At 38.4% G+C, this 18,947-nt stretch overlaps 1 pseudogene; it reads right to left on the reverse strand.

Annotated features, from left to right (window-relative positions):
- LOC124509259 (nascent polypeptide-associated complex subunit alpha-like) overlaps positions 1–18,947 on the reverse strand; it is a 95,635-nt pseudogene that overhangs the window by 6,421 nt on the left and 70,267 nt on the right.

The raw sequence follows: 18,947 nt of genomic DNA on the forward strand, positions 1-18,947 counted from the left end.
GTCCCTAATCTGGACAAAGAAACAGACATCCAGATCCAGGAGGTACAGAGATTTGCCAACAAGATCAACCCAAATAGGTCCACACAAACATAATTAAAATGGAAAAACAGTAGTGATAAAAAAATAATTTTTAAATCAGGAAGAGAAAAGAAAACAGTTACATACAAGGGAAATCACATAAGGTAATCCACTGATTTTTTAGCAGAAACTTTGCAGGCCATAAGGGAGTGGCATGATGTATTCAAAGTGCTGAAAGAAAAAAAAAGGCAACCAAGAATACTGTATCCAGCAAGACTATCATTCAGAATTTAAGGATAGGTAAACAGTTCCCCACACAAATAAAAGTTACAAGTGTTGATCATCACTAAACCAGCCTTACAAGAAATGTTAAAGGAAATTCTTTGAGTGGAAAAACGCCAAAATCAGAAGTAAGAAAATTAAGAAAGGGGAAAACTTCAGTTAAATCGAAACACAATAAAAGTAGTAGATTAATTACTTATAAAATCAATATGGAGGTTAAAGCACAAAAGTAGTAAAAGCAATTATATCTATAAAACTCACTCAAGGGATTCATGAAATAAAAGGATGTAAATATGACATCATATACATAAAATGTTGGGGGAAAATAAAATTTCATGCTTTCAGAATGGGTTCAAACTTAAGCTACCAACAATTTAATATAGACTGCTATATGCATAGGATGTTATCCGTCAACCTAATGGCAACCACAAATCTAAACCCTATAATATGCATGCAAAAAATAAAAAGAAACGAATCCAAGCATATCACTAGAGAATATAATCAAAGCACACGGAAAGAGCAAGAGAAGAAACAGAGAACTACAAAAACAACAAAAGAAAACAAATAACAAAATGTCAATAAATACGTATCTAACAAGAATTACTTTGAATGAAAACGGACTAAACGCTCCAATAAAAAGACATAGGGTGACTGCACAAAAAGAACACACACTATATGATTACATTCATACGTGGAATTTAAGAAAAAAAAACAAATCAGCGTAGGGGAAAAGAGAGAGAGAGAGAGAAAACAAGAAAAAGACTCTTAACTAAAGAGAACAAATTGATAGTTACCAGAGCGGAGGAGGGTGGGACCATGGGTTAGTAGGTTATAGGGATTAAAAGGTGCACTTGCTGTGACGAACACAGTGATGTATGAAATTGTTGAATCACTATATAGCACACCCAAAACTAATATTACACTGTATGCTAACAAACTGGAACTTAAATAGAAGTGTTTTAAATAAATAAATAAATAAATAAATAGGACACAATCATATGTTGCCTACAAGAGACTCACTTCACACCTAAAGAAACATGCAGATTGAAAGTAAAGGGATGGACTTAGATTCCACCCACATCTGCCTAAATAACCCAGAAAACAGCCAGAAGACTAGCAGAATGAACTGTCTGGAGCCAAGCGTAGACAAAAGGCACAAGGAAGAGGGTAGGAAGGGTGCAGAGATTGTGCACACCACATGGACTGGTGGTAGGGGGCCAGGCGGTGGAGGGGCAGCCCAACCAGCAAGGCAGAGCCCCCAAGTCTGACTTGCAAAAGCGGAGGGGCCAGACCCCATGAGTTCTCACAGCCAGCGGCACTTAACATCTGGAATTTTAGAAGTCAACAGCTCTGCTCCAAGAGCGGGAGGGCGAGAGGACAACAGGAGGAAGAGTTGTTGAACCTTGGAAGACAGAGCTTGGCTCCACGGGGAATAAAGGTGCTGGCCAGCGCAATCTCCCTCTCCCATTCCCCAGCCGAAATCCCAAAGGGAACCAGTTCCCATCACCAAACTTGCTTGCACCACACAAACACCCGATGCTGTACTTCTGAGGATCCATCCCTCTGAAAGCTCTGCCTCCCTCCTGGTGCTGCAGGACCCCTCCCGCAGGGGACCACTGATGGCAAAGCAAGCTAAACCTGCCCCTCCCACCCCTGTGCACCTTGCAGATACACCCCAGCTAGTATGCCAGATCCCATAGAAGCAGCACCACAAGCCTGGCAATGTGCAAGTAGCCCAGACAGGGGCCACACCACTCCACAGTGAGTCCTGCCCATGGGAGAGGGGAAGATAAGGTACACACCAGTCTGACTGTGGCCCCAGCGGTGGGTTGGGGACACACATTGGATCTGACTGCAGCCCCGCCCACCAACACAAGTTACTCCAGACAGCTCAGGGGAAGTGCCCCACAATTCCTCGCCACTCCAGGGACTATCCAAAATGACGTAACAGAATTCTTCTCAAAAGAAACTCCAGGAGGTAGTGACAGCTAACGAATTGATCAAAAATTATTTAAGCAGTATAACGAACCATGAAATTAGAATAATAGTAATAAAATTAATCACTGGGCTTGAAAAAGCATAGAGGACAGCAGAGAATCTATTACTATTACAGAGATCTATTACAGAGATCTATTACAGAGATCAAGGGACTAAGAAACAGTCATAAGGAGCTAAAATTGCTATACATGAGGTACAAAATAAAATGGAGGCGACCACAGCTCAGATTGAAGAAGCAGAGGAGAGAATAGGGGAATTAGAAGATAAAATTATGCAAAAAGAGGAAGCTGAGAAAAAGAGCGGTAAAAAAAATCCAGAAGTATGAGGGGAGAATTAGAGAACTAAGTGATACACTCAAACGGAACAATATCCGTATAATAGGGATTCCAGTAGAGGAAGAGAGAGAAAGGTGCTGAAGGTGTATTGAACAAACCATAGTTGAGAACTTTACTGATCTGGGGAAGGAAACAGGCATTGAAATCAAAGAGGCACAGAGAACTCCCTTCAGATGTAACTTGAATTGATCTTCTGTGTGACATATCATAGTGAAACTGGCACAATACAAGGAAAAAGAGAAAATTCTGAAAACAGCTAAGGATAAACATGCTCTAACATATAAAGGGAGACCCATAAGACTAGTGACGAATCTATCTACTGAAACTTGGCAGGCCAGAAATGAATGGCAGGAAACTTCAATGTGATGAACAGAAAAAATATGCAGCTGAGAATCCTTTATCCAGCAAGTCTGTCATTCAGAATAGAAGGAGAGATAAAGGTCTTCCCAAACAAAAACTGAAGTAATTCATCACCACTAAACCAGCCCTACAAGAAATCCTAAGGGGGATTCTGTGAGTGAAACGTTGCAAGGGCCACAAAGTAACAGAGACATCACTACAAGCATGAAACCTACAGATATCACAATGACTCTAAACCCATATCTTTCTATAATAACACTAAATGTAAATGGACTACATGCTCCAATCAAAAGACATAGGGTATCAGAATGGATAAAAAACACAACACCCATCTATTTGCTGTCCACAAGAGACTCATTTTAGACCTGAGGAAACCTTCAGATTGAAAGTGAGGGGATGGAGAACTATCTATCATGCTACTGGAAGTCAAAAGAAAGCTGGAGTAGCCATACTTATATCAAACTAGACTTTAAATTAAAGGCTGTAACAAGAGATGAAGAAGGGCATTATATAATAATTGCAGGGTCTGTCCATGAGGAAGAGCTAACAATTATAAATGCCTATGCACCGAATACTGCAGCCCCCAAATACATAAAACAATTAATCACAAACATAAGCAACCTTGTTGATAAGAATGTGGTAATTGCAAGAGACCTTAATACTCCAATTACAACAAAGGATCATCTAGACACAGGATCAATGAAGAAACAAGGGCCCTGGATGATACATTGGACCAGACGGACTTGACAGATATATTTATCACTCTGCATCCGAAAGCAACAGAATATACTTTCTTCTCGAGTGCACATGGAACATTCTCCAAGATAGATCACATACTGGGTCACAAAACAGCCCTTCCCAAGTATACAAGAATTGAAATCATACCATGCATACTTTCAGACCACAATGCTATGAAACTTGAAATCAACGACAGGAAAAAGTCTGGACTGCAAACTGGTGTAGCCACTCTGCAAAACAGTGTGGAGGTTCCTCAAAGAATTAAAAATAGATCTACCCTATGACCCAGCAATAGCACTGCTAGGAATTTACCCAAGGGATACAAGAGTGCTGATACCTAGAGGCACTTGTACCACAATGTTTATAGCAGCACTTTCAACAATAGCCAAATTATGGAAAAAGCCTAAATGTCCATCAACTGATGAATGGATAAAGAAATTGTGGTTTATATACACAATGGAATACTACGTGGTAATGAGAAATAATGAAATCTGGCCTTTTGTAGCAACATGGATGGAACTGGAGAGTGTTATGCTAAGTGAAATAAGTCATAGAGAGAAAGACAGATACCATATGTTTTCACTCTTATGTGGATACTGAGAAACTTAACAGAAGACCATGGGGAAGGGAAGGAAAAAAAAAAGAGGTTAGAGAGGGAGGGAGCCAAAACATAAGAGACTCTTAAAAACTGAGAACAAACTGAGGGTTGATGGGGGTGGGAGGGAGAGAAGGGTGGGTGATGGGTATTGAGGAGGGTACCTGTTGGAATGAGCACTGGGTGTTGTATGGAAACCAATTTGACAATAAATTTCATATTTAAGAACAAAAAAATTAAAGGGATGGAAAAACATTTATTATACAAATGGAAGTGAAAAGAAACCTAAAGATAACAATACTTATATTAAACAAACAAACTTTCAAACAAAGACTATAATAAGGGACAAAAAAGGACACCATATAACCATAAAGGGTACAATCCAAGAAGAAAATATACTAATTACAAATACTTACGAACCCAACATGGAAGTATCCAAATATATAAAACAATTAATAACAAGCGTAAAGGAACTCACTCCCCTATAATACAATAATAGGGGACTTTAACACCCCACTTACATTAATGGACAGATCATCTAAACAAAATCATCAAGGAAATCAAACAATTGGCTTTGAATGACACACCGCAACTGATAGGTTTAACAGATGTATTCAGAACATTCCAATCCAAAAGAGCAGAGTACACATTGTTCTCAAGTGCACATGGAACAGTTTCCAGAATAGATCACATGTTAGGTTACAAAACAAATCTCAACAAATTTGAAAAGATTGAAATAACATGCATCTTTTCAAACCACAACACTGTGAAACTAGAAATCAACCACAAGAAAAAAATCTGAAAGGCCACAACTACATAAGCTAAATAACATATGACTAAACAATAAATGGGTCAATGAATAAATCAAAGAGGAAATTTAAAAATGCATGTATTGTGGTTTTGACTTGTATTTCCCTGATGATGAGTGATGTTGAGCATTTTTTCATGTGTTGGTTGGCCATCTGGATGTCTTCTTTGGAGAAGTGTTTATTCATGTCTTTTGCCCATTTCTTCACTGGATTATTTTTGGGGTGTTGAGTTTGATAAGTTCTTTATAGATTTTGGATACTAACCCTTTATCTTATATGTCATTTGCAAATATCTTCTCCCATTCTGTCAGTTGCCTTTTAGTTTTGGGTGTTAATTTAAAAAAATAGAAAATAAAACAAGTTAAAATTAAAAAATAAAAAATAAATAAATAATAAAAAATGCATGCAGACAAGTGAAAAAGAAACACAACAGACCAAAATCTTTAGAATGCAGCCAAAACTGTTCTAAGAGGGAAGATTATAGCAATACATACCTACATAAATGAGCAAGAAAAAAGAACAAGCAAAGTCCTAAGCCAGTGAAAGGAAGAAAATAATAAAGATTAGAGCAGAAATAAATAGAGACTAAAAACACCCAATGTAACAGGTCAGTGAAACCAGGACCTGATACTTTTGAAAGGTCAAAAAAATTATAAAACTTTAGACAGACTCATCACAGAAAAAAAGACATAAAGGGGGACTCAAATAAATAAAATTAAGAGGAGAAATAAAATAAATAAAATAAAATGAAGGAGGAAAAATAAAAACCAACACCACCAATATACAAGGGAATATAGGAGAATATTATGAAACAGTATATGCCAACAAATTGAATAACCTATAAGTAATGGATAAATTCTAGAAAGATATAATCTTTCAAAACCAAATCAGGAAATAATAGAAAATTGAAGAGACTGATTACTAGCAATAAAACTGAACCAGTAAGTGAAAAACTGCCAACAAATAGAAGTCCAGGACAAGATGGCTTCACAGGTAAATTCTACCAAACATTCAAAGAGAAGTTAATACCTATTTTCTTGAATTATTCCAAAAAAAAAAATGGAAGATGGAGGACAGATTTCAAATTCAATCTACAAGGACAGCATTACCCTGATACTAAAAACAAATAAAGACACCCCCCAAAAAGAAAACTACAGTCCAATATCTCTGATAAACATAGATGCTAAAATTTTAAACAAAATATTACCAAACCAAATCCAAAAATGCATCAAAAAATCATTAACATGACCAAGTGGGGTTGATTCCCAGGATGCAAGGGTGGATCAGTATTAGAAAATCAATGTGATACATGACACTAACAAGAGAAAGACAAAAGCCACATAATCATTTCAGTAGATGCAGAAAAAGCATTTGACAAACTACAACATCCATTCATGATAAAAATTCTCAACAAACTAGAGCTAGAGGGAATATACCTCAACATAATAAAAGCCATATATTAAAAACCCACAGCTAACATCATGCTCAATTTTCCTCTAAGATCAGGAACAAGGTAAGGGTGTCCACCCTCACCAATTTTAGAAACCCTAGCCACAGCTATCAGACAACAAAAGTAAAATAAAATAAAATAAAATAAAATAAAATAAAATAAAATAAAACAATACAATACAATACAATACAATACAATACAATACAGAAAAGGCATCCAAACTGGTAAGGAAATTTTAAAACTGTCACTATCTGCAGATGACCTGATACTGTATAGAAAAAAAAAAAACTAAAAATTCCACCAAAAACTACTAGAACTGAAAAATGAACTCAGTAAAGTCTCAGGATACCAAATTAATATACTGAAATATGTTGCATTTCTATACACTAATGATAAAATAGCAGAAAGAGAAATTAAGAAAGCCATCCCATTTAAAATTGCACCAAAAAGAATAAAATACCTAGAAATAAACTTAAACAAGGAGGTGAAAGACTTGTACTTTAAAAGCTATAGCACACTGATAAAAGAAGTTGAAGATAACAAACAAATGGGAAAAAAAAATATTCCATGCTTACGGATGGGGAGAACAACTATTGCTAAAATTTCTATACTACCCAAAACAATCTACAGGCGTAATGCAATCCCGATCAAAATACCAACAGTATTTTTCACATTACTAAAACAAACACTCCTAAAATGTGTATGGAAACATAAAATACCTTGAATAGCCAAAGCAATCTTGAAAAAGAAAACAAAACTGGAGGCAACACAATTCCAGATTTCCAGATTACACAGCTATAGTTATCAAAACAGTATGGTACTGACACAAAAATAGACACATAGATCAATGGAAGATAATAGAAAAAAAAACAGAAATAAACCCATAATACTAGAGCCAATTATTCTTTGATAAAGAAGACAAGAATATCCAATGGGAAAAACACAGTCTCTTCAATAAATGATGTTAGGTAAAGTGCACAATTACATTCAAAAGAATGAAACTATAACATCTTCTTACACCATTCACAAAAATAAATTCAAAATGGATTAAGGACCTAAATGTGAGATATGAAACAGTAAAAATCCTAGAAGAGAGCAAGGATGTAGTTTATCTGATATCCCCTGTGGCAACATCTGTAATAAAAAAAAAAGATCTATAGATCTGTCTCCTGGGGCAAGGGAAACAAAAGTAAAAATACACTATTGGGATTCCATAAAAATACAGAAGATTTGAACAGCTAAGTAAGCAATCATCAAAACTAAAAAACAACCTACTGGATGGGAGAAAACATTTGCAAATGACATATCCTATAAAGGGTTAGTATCCAAAATATATAAATAACTGATACAACTCAACACACAAAGAACAAAACAATCCAATTAAAAAATGGACAGTACACATGAGCAGACATTTCTCCAAAGAAGACATACACATGGCTAACAGACACATGAAAAGATGCTCAACGTCACTTTTCATCAGGGAAATGCAAATCAAAACTACAATGTGGTACTACCTCGCACCTGTCAGAATGGCTAAAATCAACAACAGGATAAACAAGAAGTTTTGGCAAAGATGTGGAGAAATAAGAACTCTTTGCATTGTTGATGGGAATGCAAACTAGTGCATCCACTCTTGAAAACAGTATGAGGCCTTCTCAAAAAGTGAAAAATAGAACTATCTTATGATCCAGTAATCACACGACTAGATATTCACCCAAAGAATACAAAAACACTAATTTTAAGGAACATATGCACCCCTATATTTATAGCAACATCATTTGCAATAGCCAAATTATGGTAGCTCAAGTGTCCATCAATAGATTAATGTATAAAGAAGAGGTTTTATATATATATATTTATATATATATATATATACACACACACACACAATGTATATAGATGTGTGTGTAATGTATATATACATATAATATACATAATAATATAATATATAATGTATATATATGTGTGTGTGTAATGTATATATACACAATGTATGTATACATATATATAGTATATAATATATATGTGTGTGTGTGTGTATATATATATATATATATATACAATGGAGTATTACTCAACCATAAAAAAAAAGAACAAAATCAGGATACCTGGGTGGCTCAGTCACTTAGGTATCTGACTCGATTTCGGCTTGGGTCATGATCTCATGGTTCATGAGATCAAGCCCAACTTTGGGGTCTGCGCACTGACAACATGGAGCCTGCTTAAGATTCTCTCTCTCCCCCCCTTCTGCTCTCCCCCTACTTGTTCTCTCGCTCTCTCAAAATAAATAAGTAAACTTAAGAAAAAGAATGAAATCTTGCCATTTACTATTACATACATGGAACTAGAGAGTACAATGACAAATAAATAAGTCAGAGAAAGACAAATACCATATGATTTCACTCATATGTGGAATTTAAGAAACAAATGAACAAAGTAAAAGAAAGAAAGCATGGAGAGAGAGAAACAAACCAAGAAACAGACTTAATTACAGAGATCAAACTGATAGTTATCAGAAGGGAGGTGGGTGAGGACATAGGTGACATAGGTGAAATAGGTGATGGGAATTAAAATGTACACTTATCATCATGAAGACTGAGTAATGTGTAGAATTGTAGGATCACTGTATTGTACACATGAAACTAATACAACAATGTATGTTAACTTTACTGGAGTTAAAATTAAAAGCTTTAAAAAAAGAAATGCATATGTTTTTCCTCATCCTTTGATTGGCACACAAAGGAATAGATTAGTTTCTTCTAGATGAAGATATTCAGCAGATCAGATAGGTGTCTATGGAGGATAACTGGAATCTTGCCTGAGAAATCGCACTCTGGGAAGAAGTGGAGTCTAAGGAACTCTACCTAGAGGCAAAGCATGATGAAAATGTACCCCCAACAGGTCTATTTTAAGCCCTCCCAGAAGGCCTTACGTGTGTGTGTGTGTGTGTGTGTGTGTGTGTGCTTATTGGCATTGGAGGTAGGAACAGGGAGATCTGAGAGTAAAAACACAATCCTTTTGACTGTCAGCAATCCATCTTACCAGAAAGAAAAGGCATTTTTCATCACACACTATCCAATATCAGTCTTCTTTTCCTCACATTTACACAATCCATTTCACTTTTCAGTGCAATGGAGTCAAAGAAGAGGAGGTCAGAATAGATAAGAATAACAACAACAAAATATTGCTTCAGGGAGGATTCAGAAAAAACTACCTGCTAAGAATATCAGGCAGTATTTTGCCTATTGTTCCTACAGTGGAGAACCTCTGGCTAACTAACATGACCCAGAACTCTAAATGTCATATGGTCCATAGCTTCTTGATACTGAATGCCTAAGCCATAAAAATACAACACAACTCTAAATATAAATCATACTACCATGAAGAACACAAGACATAAGATATCAGGGAAATATATAGTCCTTTTTTGGTAAAAGAAAATAAGACCCCTTCATTGCAACCCAAGATTCATAGGAAGAAATAAGGGTTATTTTACCAAAAATTAAAAACAGAAAGGATTTCAATGTTGCATGTGGTTCCGATCCTCAGGTTGGAAATATAACATTGCTTTTTTAATCTAAACATGTTTAGCCTTTACTAAAAATTCAGAGGCGTGCCTGGGTGGCTCAGTTGGTTAAGCATCCAACTTTCGCTCAGGTGATGATCTTATAGTTTTTGAGCTTGAGCTCCGCATCAGGCTCTGTGATGACAGCTCAGAGCGTGGAGCCTACTTCAGATTCTGTGTCTCCCTCTCTCTCTGCCACTCCCCCCTCTCTCTAAAAAATAAATAAACATTAAAAAATTCAGAAATGTTTGCCTCCTTTAAAAACTAGAGTTGCTTTTGTCTTGGATGATGGCAGAGGAGTAGGAAGACCCTAGGCCCAGCCCATTCCATGAACACAGCTAGATAACTATCAAATCATTCTAAATACACCAGAAATTGACCTAAAGAGTGGCAGAACAAACTTTACAACTAAAGGCAGAGAAAAGGCCACATCAAAGAAGGGAGGAAGTGTAGAGATACAGTTTAGAAGAGAAACAGATTGTGGCCACTGACACGGAAAGGGACCTGCAGTCATGTACAAGGAAGAGAGACAAACTAACACACAGGGGAGTGCACAGGAACACTGAATCCCCATAGCAATTGGCTTGGAAAATAAGAGGGGCTGAATTACATGACTTCTGGAAATGAGTGGGGTTTAATGCCTGGAGTCTTAAAGGTCAGTGGGTTTGACTGGGATAAAGCCCAGAAAGCATTACATTACTTTTGGAAAAGAGGCAGACAAACAACCCATGGACATACAGTATGGAAACATCAATCTGAAGAGCAACTGGGGCTCATGGTGGGTAGGTTACTTGCTTTTTTTGGAGTGCATCCCGGAGAGGCAGCAGTCATAAAGAGAACCCTCCAGACCTGAGGAAATGGCTGTAACCATTTTGCTCCCCCATATCTCAGCATAACCACAGGGCTACCTGTGGGAAACACCACAGTGCCAACACTCACTACCTACCTTTCTTACCCCAATCCCTGCCCCCCATGCTACAGTGCATCTGCCCTTCCCAGTCACTCTTACCCCAGTTCCAGTATGGTGGGCCTTCTCCCCCAGAACACTGGCCCAAACCACTGCCAACACCATATCTCCAAACCTGAGAGTTTTGCAAGGCCTCAGTACTGGTGGCAGTGGTGACAAGCCTCATTTCACAAGTAGACCAGAGCACACCTAGTACCGCATGCAGTACAGGATCTAAACACTGCCCACAACAAATAAAGAGAGCCTCTGCAGACAAATGGCCTGAGAGATAGAGTGGACACAACAAAAGAACAAACACATGCAGCAAACATTGGAGACACTCTTAGAAACACCAGGACCAGGGGAACAGGGGACACTACATGGCAGAGCATTACAGGATTTCTTCATAAGACCATTACCCTCAAGAACAGGAGATGTAACTGATTTTCCTAACACACAGTAACAGGCACAGAGACTTACACAAAATGACAAGACAGAGAAATTTATCTTAAATGAAAGAACAGGACAAGGCCAGATATAAGTAACATGTCTGAGTAAATATTTAAAACACTGATCATAAGGATACTCAATGGATTTAAAAAAAGCACTGAAAGACATGAGTGAGTCCTTTAACACAGAAATAAGGAATAACATAGCAGAGATAAAGGGCTCAATAAACAAAATGGGAAACACGTGATGGAATGAACAGTAAGAAAAAGGAATGAATTAATGACCTAGAAGACAGAGTAATGGAAAGTAATCAATCTGAACAAAAGAGAGAGAAAAAATTATACAAAATTAGAATAGGTTTAAGGAGACTCTATCAAATGTAATAACATTGGCAATATAGGAGTCCCAAAAGAAGAGGAGAGAGAAAAGGGGGAAGAAAATTTATATGAAGAAATAATAGCAAAAAACTTACCTAATCTGGGGAAGGAACATATATCCAAATATAAGAGGCACAGAGACACCCAACAAGATAAACATAAGTGGAGTTACACTAAGATATATTATAATTAAATTGGTAAAATATAGTGATAAAGAAAAAAGTTTTAAAGAAGCAAGTCAAAAGAAAACAGTAACATATAAGGGAAATCCCATAAAGCTAGCAGGCTTCAGCAAAAATTTCCAAGACAGAGGGACTGGCATGACATAATCAAAGTGCAGAATGGAAAACATCTGCGGCCAAGAATATTATAACCAGCAATGTTATTATTCAGAATAGGAGAGGTAAAGAATTTTCCAAACAAAATCTAAAGAAGTTCATGTAATTAAACCATCCATACAAGAAATATTAAAAGAGATTCTTTGAGTAGAAAGGAGAGACCAAAACTGACAATATTAAGTTATGAAACACAAAAGCAGTAAAAGTAAATATTTCTGTAACAAAGAACTCACAAAATAAAATGAGGTAAAGAATGACAACATATACCTAAAACATGAGAAGGAGAGGACGAAATGGGTCCAAACTTAAGGGACCATCAACTTAATATAGACTGCTATATGAAGAAGATGATATATACAAACATAATGGCAACCACAAATCAAAAACCACTAATAGATATTTAAAAAAGGAGAAAGAAATTCAAATATATCAACTAAAGAAAATCAACAAACCATGCCAAAGAAAGAAAGACAAGAAAGGATAAAAGAAAATCATCAGAAACAACCACAAGATGAATACTAAAATGACAATAAATACAAATATATCAATAATTACTTTGAATGTAAATGGACTAAACACTCCAATCAAAAGAAAAAGAGACAAAAAAAGAGGGGCACCTAGGTGTATCAGTTGAGTAATCATCAAACTCTTGATTTTGGCTCGGGTCATGATCTCACTGTTCATGAAATCGAGCCCCACAAAAGGCTCTGTGCTGACAGCACAGAGCTTGCTTGGTATTCTCTCTTTTCCTCTCTCTCTGCCCCTACCCCACTTGCTCACGTGCTCCTTCTCTCAAAAGAAATAAACATTAAAAAAAAACAAGACACATCTATATGCTGCCTACAGGAGACTCATTTTAGACCTAAAGACATCTGCAGATTGAAGGTAAAGGGATGGAGAAATATCTATCATACAAAAGTCAAAAGAAAACCATAGTAACAAAACTTCTATAAGACAAACTAGGTGTTAAAGACTGTTGGGGCGCCTGGGTGGCGCAGTCGGTTGAGCGTCCGACTTCAGCCAGGTCACGATCTCGCGGTCCGTGAGTTCGAGCCCCGCGTCAGGCTCTGGGCTGATGGCTCGGAGCCTGGAGCCTGTTTCCGATTCTGTGTCTCCCTCTCTCTCTGCCCCTCCCCCATTCATGCTCTGTGTCCCTCTGTCCCAAAAATAAATAAACGTTGAAAAAAAAAATTAAAAAAAAAAAAAGACTGTAACGAGACAAAGAAGGACACCACATAACAATAAAGGGGATAATCCAACATGAAGATATAATAATAGTCAATATTTATGTACCCATCATAGAAGACCAATATATATAACATAGTTAATAACAAACATAAAGTAATTGATAATTATACAATAATTGTAGCAGACATTTTTTTTAAAATATGAAATTTATTGTCACATTGGTTTCCATACAACACCCAGTGCTCATCCGAACAGGTGCCTTCCTCAATACCCATCACCCACCCTCCCCTCCCTCCCACCCCCCATCAACCCTCAGTTTGTTCTCATTTTTCAGAGTTAATTGTAGCAGACTTTCACATGATACTTACTGGACAAATTATCTAAACAGAAAATCAGTAAGGAAACAATGGCTTTGAATGGCACACTGGAACAGAGGGAATTAACAGATTCCAAACACACCATCCTAAAGCAGTAGAATACACATTCTTTTCAAGTACACAAGGAACATGTTCCAAAATAGATCACATATTATACCACAAAACAATTCTAAACAAAGTAAAAAGATCAAAGTCATACCATGTATGCATCTTGTCTTTTTTCAAATATTTTTAATGTTTACTCATTTTTGAGAGAGAGAGAGACAGAACGTGAGTGGGGAGGGTCAGAGAGACAGGGAGACACAGAATTTGAAGCAGGTTCCAGGATCTGAGCAGTCAGCACAGAGCCTGATGTGGGGCTCAAACCCATGGATGAAAGATCATGACATGAACCAAAGTCAGAGGCTTAACCGACTGAGCCACCCAGGTGCCCCTGTATGCATCTTTTCTGATGACAACACCATGAAACTAGAAGTCAACCAGAAAAAAAAACCTGGAAAGACCACAAAAACATAGACATTACATAACACGTTACTAAACAATGACTGTGTCAAGCAGAAAATAAATGAAGAGATCCTGGGAAGATGGCGGCATACAAGGATGCTGGGCTCACTGCGCGTCCTGCTGATCACTTAGATTCCACCTACACCTGCCTAAATAACCCAGAAAACCGCCAGAAGACTAGCATAATGGAGTCTCCGGAACCAAGCACAGATGAGAAGCCCATGGAAGAGGGTGGGAAGGGTGGGGAGGCAGTGCGCACTCCACGGACTGGAGGGAGGGAGCCTGGGCAGAGGGGAAGCCCGCTGGCCAAGCAGACCCCCCTAGTCTGGCTTGCAAAAGTGGAGGGCCCGGACCGAGTGTGTTCTGACAGCAAGCGGGAATTGACATCTGAAAGGTTATAAGCTAACAGCTCTGCTCGGAGAACGGGAGGGCTGGAGGAAACAGGAGGGAGAGTTATTGAGCCCCGGATGACAGAGCTCAGCTTGGCGGGGAACAAAGGCCCTCGCCAGCGCCATCTCCCTCGCCCATCCCCCAGCCAAAATCCCAAAGGGAACCAGTTCCTGCCAGGGAACTTGCACCATGCAAACACCCAATGCTCTGCTTCTGTGGATCCATCACTCCAGCGGCAGGTCTGATTCCTTCCCGTTGCTGCAGGGCCCATCCATAAGCAGATCTCTGATGGAAAAGCAAGCTGACCCTGCCCCTCCCACCCACGTGCATCTTCCCAATCCACCCCAGCTAATACGCCAGATCCACAGCACCACAAACCTGGCAGTATGCAAGCAGCCCAGATGGGCCACACCACCCCACACTGAATCCCTCCTCTAGGAGAGGGGAAGAGAAAGCACACACCAGTCTGACTGCGGCCCCGCCAACCAACACAAGTTATTCAAGACAGCACAGGGGAAGTGCCCTGCAGTCCCGCACCACTCCAGGGACTATCCAAAATGATGAAACGGAAGAATTCCCCTCAGAAAAATGTCCAGGAAATAACAACAGCTAACGAACTCATCAAAAAAGATTTAAACAATATAAGAGAAAATGAATTTAGAATAATAGTCATAAAATTAATCGCTGGGCATGAAAACAGCATAAAGGACAGCAGAGAATCTCTTGCTACAGAGATCAAGGGACTAAGGAACAGCCAGGAGGAGCTAAAAAATGCTATCAATGAGCTGCAAAATAAAATGGAGACAACCACGGCTCGGATTGAAAAGGCAGAGGAGAGAATAAGTGAACTAGAAGATAAAATTATGGAAAAAGAAGAAGCTGAGAAAAAGAGAGATAAAAAAATCCAGGAGTATGAGGGGAAAATTAGAGAACTAAGTGATGCACTAAAGAGAAATAATATATGCATAATTGGTATTCCAGAGGAGGAAGAGAGAGGGAAAGGTGCTGAAGGTGTACCTGAAGAAATCATAGCTGAGAACTTCCCTGATCTGGGGAAGGAAAAAGGCATTGAAATCCAAGAAGCACAGAGAACTCCCTTCAGACATAACTTTAATCAATCTTCTGAACGACATAGCAGAGTGAAACTGGCAAAATACAAGGAAAAACAGAAAATTCTGAAAGCAGCTAGAGACAAACGTGCTATAACATATAAAGGGAGACCCGTAAGACTCATGACCCATTGCTCTACTGAATCTTGGCAGGCCAGAAAGGAATGGCAGGAACTCTTCAATGTGATGAAGAGAAAAAATATGCAGCCGAGAATCCTTTATCCAGCAAGTCTGTCATTTAGAATAGAAGGAGAGATAAAGGTTTTCCCAAACAAACAAAAACTGAAGGAATTCATCACCGCTAAACCAGCCCTACAAGAGATCCTAAGGGAGATCCTGTGAGACAAAGTACCAGAGACATCAATACAAGCATGAAACCTACGGACATCACAATGACACTAAACCCACATCTTTCTATACTAACACTGAATGTAAATGGACTAAATGCGCCAACCAAAAGACATAGGGTATCAGAATGGATACAAAAACAAGACCCATCTATTTGCTGTCTACAAGAGACTCATTTTAGATCTGAGGACACCTTCAGATTGAAAGTGAGGGGTGGAGAACTATTTATCATGCCACGGGAAGGCAAAAGAAAGCTGGAGTAGCCATACTTATATCAGAAAAACTACACTTTAAATTAAAGGCTGTTGGGGTGCCTGGGTAGCGCAGTCGGTTAAGCGTCCGACTTCAGCCAGGTCACGATCTCGCAGTCCGTAAGTTCGAGCCCCGCGTCAGGCTCTGGGCTGATGGCTCAGAGCCTGGAGCCTGTTTCCGATTCTGTGTCTCCCTCTCTCTCTGCCCCTCTCCCGTTCATGCTCTGTCTCTCTCTGTCCCAAAAATAAATAAATGTTGAAAAAAAATTAAAAAAAAAATGAATTAAAGGCTGTAACAAGGGATGAAGAAGGGCACTATATAATAATCACAGGGTCTATCCATCAGGAAGAGCTAACAATTATAAATGTCTATGCGCCAAATCCAGAAGCCCCCAAATATATAAAACAATTACGCACAAACAGAAGCAACCTTATTGATAAGAATATGGTAATTGCAGGGGACTTTAACACTCCACTTACAGAAATGGATAGATCATCTAGACACAGGATCAATGAAGAAACAAGGGCCCTGAATGAGATATTGGATCAGATGGACTTGAGAGATCTATATAGAACTCTGCATCCCAAAGCAACAGAATATACTTTCTTCTCGAGTGCACATGGAACATTCTCCAAGATAGATCACATACTGGGTCACAAAACAGCCCTTCATAAGTTTACAAGAATTGAAATCATACCATGCATACTTTCAGACCACAATGCTATGAAGCTTGAAATCAACCACAGGAAAAAGTCTGGAAAACCTCCAAAAGCATGGAGGTTAAAGAACACCCTACTAAAGAATGAATGGGTCAACCAGGCAATTAGAGAAGAAATTAAAAAGCATATGGAAACAAATGAATATGAAAATACAACAATCCAAACGCTTTGGGATGCAGCGAAGGCAGTCCTGAGAGGAAAATACATTGCAAACCAGGCCTATCTCAAGAAACACGAAAAATCCCAAATACAAAATCTAACAGCACACCTACAGGAACTAGAAGAAGAACAGCAAAGACAGCCTAAACCCAGCAGAAGAAGAGAAATAATAAAGATCAGAGCAGAAATAGACAGTATAGAATGTAAAAAAACTGTAGAGCAGATCAACAAAACCAAGAGTTGGTTTTTTGAAAAAATAAACAAAATTGACAAACCTCTAGCCAGGCTTCTCAAAAAGAAAAAGGAGATGACCCAAACAGATAAAATCATGAATGAAAATGGAATTATTACAACCAATCCCTCAGAGATACAAGGAATTATCAGGGAATACTATGAAAATTTATATGCCAATAAACTGGACAACCTGAAAGCAATGGAAAAATTCCTAAACACTCACACGCTTGCAAAACTCAATCAGGAGGAAATAGAAAGCTTGAACAGACCCATAACCAGTGAAGAAATTGAATCAGTCATCAAAAATCTCCCAACATGAGCGCCTGGGTGGCTCAGTCGGTTAGGCGTCCGACTTCAGCTCAGGTCACGATCTCACGGTCCGTGAGTTCGAGCCCCGCGTCGGGCTCTGGGCTGATGGCTCAGAGCCTGGAGCCTGCTTCCGATTCTGTGTCTCCCTCTCTCTCTCTGCCCCTTCCCAGTTCATGCTCTGTCTCTCTCTGTCCCAAAAATAAATAAACGTTAAAAAAAAAAATTAAAAAAAAAATCTCCCAACAAATAAGAGCCCAGGACCAGATGGCTTCCCAGGGAGGTTCTACCAGATGTTTAAAGCAGAGATGATACCTATCCTTCTCAAGCTATTCCAAAAAATAGAAGGGGAAGAAAATTTCCAGACTCATTCTATGAAGCCAGTATTACTTTGATTCCTAAACCAGACAGAGACCCAGTAAAAAAAGAGAACTACAGGCCAATATCCCTGATGAATATGGATGCAAAAATTCTCAATAAGACACTAGCAAATCGAATTCAACAGCATATAAAAAGAATGATTCACCATGATCAAGTGGGATTCATTCCTGGGATGCAGGGCTGGTTCAACATTTGGAAATCAATCAACGTGATACATCACATTAACAAAAAAAAAGAGAAGAACCATATGATCCTGTCAATCGATGCATAAAAGGCCTTTGACAAAATTCAGCAACGTTTCTTAATAAAAACCCTCGAGAAAGTTGGGATAGAAGGAACATACTTAAAGATCATCAAAGCCATTTATGAAAAGCCCACAGCGAATATCATCCTGAATGGGGAAAAACTGAGAGCTTTCCCCCTGAGATCAGGAACATGACAGGGATGTCCACTCTCACCGCTGTTGTTTAACATAGTGTTGGAAGTTCCAGCATCAGCAATCAGACAACAAAAGGAAATCAAAGGCATCAAAATTAGCAAAGACGAAGTTAAGCTTTCACTTTTTGCAGATGGCATGATATTATACATGGAAAATCCGATAGACTCCACCAAAAGTCTGCTAGAACTGATACATGAATTCAGCAAAGTCGCAGGATACAAAATCAATGTACACAAATCAGTTGCATTCTTATACACTAACAATGAAGCAACAGAAAGAC

The sequence above is a fragment of the Lynx rufus genome, unplaced genomic scaffold (genome assembly GCF_022079265.1).
Source record: "Lynx rufus isolate CCGP_SWC_20201006 ecotype Redwood Valley unplaced genomic scaffold, mLynRuf1.p SCAF_14, whole genome shotgun sequence".
Classification (NCBI taxonomy): Eukaryota; Metazoa; Chordata; class Mammalia; order Carnivora; family Felidae; genus Lynx; species Lynx rufus.